The sequence below is a fragment of the Engraulis encrasicolus genome, unplaced genomic scaffold, assembly GCF_034702125.1.
Source record: "Engraulis encrasicolus isolate BLACKSEA-1 unplaced genomic scaffold, IST_EnEncr_1.0 scaffold_438_np1212, whole genome shotgun sequence".
NCBI classification, from domain to species: Eukaryota; Metazoa; Chordata; class Actinopteri; order Clupeiformes; family Engraulidae; genus Engraulis; species Engraulis encrasicolus.
The window spans coordinates 1,826-6,243 of NW_026945740.1; the positions used below are offsets into that span (position 1 = coordinate 1,826).

The window sequence follows — 4,418 nt, forward strand, 5'->3', positions numbered from 1 at the left end:
ACTGTTAATAGTGGCTGGAAAAAGTTCTATATTGATCTCATTTTTCCAAATGACTTTGTCACAGGCATTCTGATGCTTCTCACTATGCTATTTGGTGTATCATATGCAAAATAACATGATTGCATTTTTGTAGTAATGGCTTTCTCCTGGCAACCCCCAACAGCCCATTTTTCCTAAAGTGCCTCTTTGCTGTACAGTTTGAAACATTTTTTCATGTTATCCTATATTTCACCTGAAGTTATTTTTTGATTGTCCTATGCCTCCTGAACAATTTCCATTGCAATGATCATTGCAATGCAATGACACCCTTGCCCAATGGCTTGATTCCAACCAAATCCCCTCATATTGCATTTCTGAATTGAAATTTCAACAGTGCCAACATGACAATATTTCGACACAGAAAGTAAAATCAACCCGTCATTAGCTTCAGAAAGATTAAAACGAAGGTTTTTGAGTGACCATCTCACTCTCCTGATCTCAACATCATTGAGCCACTCAGGGGAAACCTCAAATGTGAGGTTCCAGGAAGACACCCAAAGATATTATAGGAAACAACCATTCTGCCAGGAAGAATGTGCCGTTTTGTCATCTGAGAACATTAAGAGCCTTATCCACAACTACCACAAACAATTTAGAGCGGTCCTTGATGTTAAACAGGGCCATATTCAGCATCAGAAACTAGGGAATGTAAACTTTTGAACAGGGTCATTTGGGTAGTTTGGGTTGTAATCATGCTTTTGAAAGAGTAAACACAGAAGATTGCCAATACCTGTACATGTCTTAAGCCAGTCACTAGCAATGAGTGAAAAAAAAAAGTTTTGTGTAATCCTTCATATTTTGTGAGAAATCGCAGAGAAAGCTTATATTCTGCTGGGGTATGTAAACATATGAGCACCACTGTAAGTGTTTAAACCAAGAAAAAATATTGTTTTGGGGGACATATGTACTCATTTCTAATTTCATAAATGCAACACGTCTCAAATAAGTTGGGACGGGGATCAGTGAAATTTAGTAAACATCCAAATAAGATAAAACTGAAAATTCAAAATGAATTGTACTGACGGACAATATAGGTGTCCAGGTATAAGATCATCACAGAGAGTCTGAGTCATTCAGAATTAAAGATGCAAATGGAATAATTACCATAGTTATTACATACATTTTTGAATTCCCTTTGATTTACCACGATTGAGTGTATATAAGACATATTTTTGTTATTAAAATCATTGTATAGGTTCATGACATCATGAAATATATATTGGCTGTAGTCTCACTCTAGCACTGCAGGAATTAGAGCTATTGAAAATTGACCACATTAAGAATGCTTAATGCGTGTAAATGATACAGGGGTGTAACATTCTCCTAAGCACTTGAGCTCACTTGAAATAGACCCAGAAGACATGGGAAACTGTCCTTTGCTTACAGAGGTCAGCAGAAGTTGTAGAAGTCCATTCTTTTTGACAATAATAGAGCATTGCACATCCTGTGTTACAGTGAAAATGGACCATCCCAGAGTCATGAATAGGAAAAGAGTTGTGTATATCCCATTGGCATACGTGGGCAAGGGGCGGGGTCTATTTTCCGTGTCATGGCTCCTCCCTGTAGACTTCAAGAAGTTCCATATCCGGAAGTGGGCCCCGTAGACTTTCGTTTGACTGTCGACACCTTTCTCGGTAAGTTGATAAATGGGAGAACAAATCGAAATGTTTTCTGTGTTTCAGTATCCGTTGTCTAAAGTATAGCCTTCAATTATGTAATTGCATGTGGTTTGCATGAAAATTGCGATGTCGATGTTAAAGACGAACGCTGTTTAGGAATGAATAACCACTTCTGGTAGCTTAAGTTAGCATAGCGGCTTGGCTCCGGTCCAACTTCACAAGTGGCTACGTTACAATCCTATACAATGCGCTACTATCTGTATCATAAACGACTGTGTTTTCTACTTCCCACATTCATATAACGCCATATTACCCGTGTACATTCGTGGTTTGATCTTCCCAGCTATTTGAATGCATGTAGCTGCATGTGGTTAGCGTAGCGAGTAAGCATTTACGTGTGGATGTGTTGGCTAGCTACAAAAATTACAATTGAGTCCCGAATATTAAAGTACTGAAGTTGATGACCCCAGGTATTTCAGAAACCGAGAAATATATATTTCTGTTGAGTAAACCATGGATGTTTGCTGAACAGTTGCTGAACAGTTTGCTGAACAGTTTTGAAGTTGGCTAGTCGAACTACTATGCACAGTCCGTAGCCAGATGTGCACCGCATTGACAATGCGCCGTATACCTGTTCTTTATGTCATTGCTCTTCCTCATACAGCTTGCCCCCACATTCACCGCTTGGTGTGTTGTTATTATTACTATGTGATTCTTTACTTCACTGATGACCCCTGAACAGATTGTCAGTGCCCTTCCTAACTTCATGTGATTCTTTATTTCATTGCTCCAGGTGTGTCATATTCACTCATCATTGACTGATGACCCCTGAACAGATTGTCGGTGCCCTTCCCAACTTCATGTGTTTCTTTATTTCATTGCTCTTCCTCATACAGCTTGCCCCCCACATTCACCGCTTGGTGTGTATATAACAATGTGTTTCTTTATTTCATTGCTCCAGGTGTGTCATATTCACTCATCATTCACAGATATCCGGCCCTTCTTCATACAGCTTGCCCCCCTCCCCACATTCACAGCTTGGTGTGTTGTTATTATTACTATGTGATTCCTTACTTCACTGATGACCCCTGAACTTCATGTGTTTCTTTATTTCATTGCTCCAGGTGTGTCATATTCACTCATCATTGACTGATGACCCCTGAACAGATTTCCGGCCCTTCTTCATACAGCTTGTCTTCCACCTTCACAGTCATGGTGTGTATATTGTTATTACAATGTGATTCTTCATTTCATTGCTCGCCTTCATACAGCTTGCCCCCCTCCCCACATTCACAGCTTGGTGTGTTGCTATTATTACTATGTGATTCCTCACTTCACTGATGACCCCTGAACTTCATGTGTTTCTTTATTTCATTGCTCCAGGTGTGTCATATTCACTCATCATTGACTGATGACCCCTGAACAGATTGTCAGTGCCCTTCCTAACTTCATGTGATTCTTTACTTCATTGCTCCAGGTGTGTCATATCCACTCATCATTGACTGATGACCGCTGAACAGATTGTCAGTGCCCTTCCCAACTTCATGTGTTTCTTTGTCATTGCTCTTCCTCATACAGCTTGCCCCCACACTCACAGCTTGGTGTGTATATTGTAACAATGTGTTTCTTTATTTCATTGCTCCAGATGTGTCATGTTCACTCATCATTCACAGATATCCGGCCCTTCTTCATACAGCTTGCCCCCTCCCCACATTCACTGCTTGGTGTGATGTTATTATTACTATGTGATTCTTTACTTCACTGATGACCCCTGAACAGATTGTCAGTGCCCTTCCTAACTTCATGTGTTTCTTTATTTCATTGCTCCAGCTGTGTCATATTCACTCATCATTGACTGATGACCCCTGAACAGATTTCCGGCCCTTCTTCATACACCTTGTCTTCCACCTTCACAGTCATGGTGTGTATATTGTTATTACAATGTGATTCTTCATTTCATTGCTCGTCTTCATACAGCTTGTCTCCCACCTTCATCTGGTTCTTCACTTAATTGCTCCAGGTGTACCATATTCACTGATAATGATATTTGTTGTTCATATACAGCAGCATAGACCCCTTTTACAGTTTTAATTTTCTGTCTATTTCAATGTTACACACGTTGAGTATGACCGCTGCATGTCTGTGTTGTTGACAGGCACAACACTCAGGAGTGCTGTGAGTTGCATGACACCTGCAGAGGCTCCATACTACAGACTACTACTACTCGGTACTACAGAAACCGGATCACTTGACAAGCCTGTGTCCTGTTTTGGCCTTCCACACTCTGTAGGATTGCATAGGCTCCATTTCTTCTCCCACATCACCATTCCAAAACAACTCCAGATGTTTCGTTTGTATTATGGCCAGTTTCTTTACATCTGTTACACTACCTGTGTTTTGCACCCAAAACTGGACTGCTCTATCTGTTTCTTGTTTTTTATCATTATCACTTGCATTGCTGTAAATATGTTCCATTAGCTCAGTTTTGCAACTATGAAGTGTACAGTTTTGTTGTTGTATTACTGTTACGCTGAGCAAAAAGAAACCTCAAACCTTACTCTTAGGCCTATGTGAATTCTTCATGCGTGTCGTGCTCTGTCAACAGTTTGATGCTTACAAAGCATTCCAAGTGTCTGTATGATGTTCTACCATTATGCTATGCCTTCACACAGTTAATAACAAAAGGTATACAGTATTAAAAATGTAACTTGGCACCATAGCAATGAGCATCCAGTGTATTTCTGTGTTCAAAACATACAT

The 4,418-nt window shown here is 40.0% G+C and overlaps 1 long non-coding RNA gene across 3 annotated transcripts; it reads left to right on the forward strand.

Moving 5' to 3' along the window:
• Positions 1 to 1,387: 1,387 nt before the first annotated feature.
• Positions 1,388 to 4,215, forward strand: LOC134444031 (uncharacterized). Of its 3 annotated transcripts, XR_010033850.1 has the most exons (4): positions 1,388 to 1,673; positions 2,783 to 2,873; positions 3,489 to 3,579; positions 3,814 to 4,215. It is a non-coding gene; the product is annotated as an uncharacterized LOC134444031 (long non-coding RNA). The 3 variants fall into 3 exon arrangements; XR_010033852.1 differs by lacking the exon at positions 2,783 to 2,873 and having other exon boundaries at positions 1,395 to 1,673; XR_010033851.1 differs by lacking the exons at positions 1,388 to 1,673; positions 2,783 to 2,873 and adding an exon at positions 3,225 to 3,382.
• Positions 4,216 to 4,418: the final 203 nt, after the last annotated feature.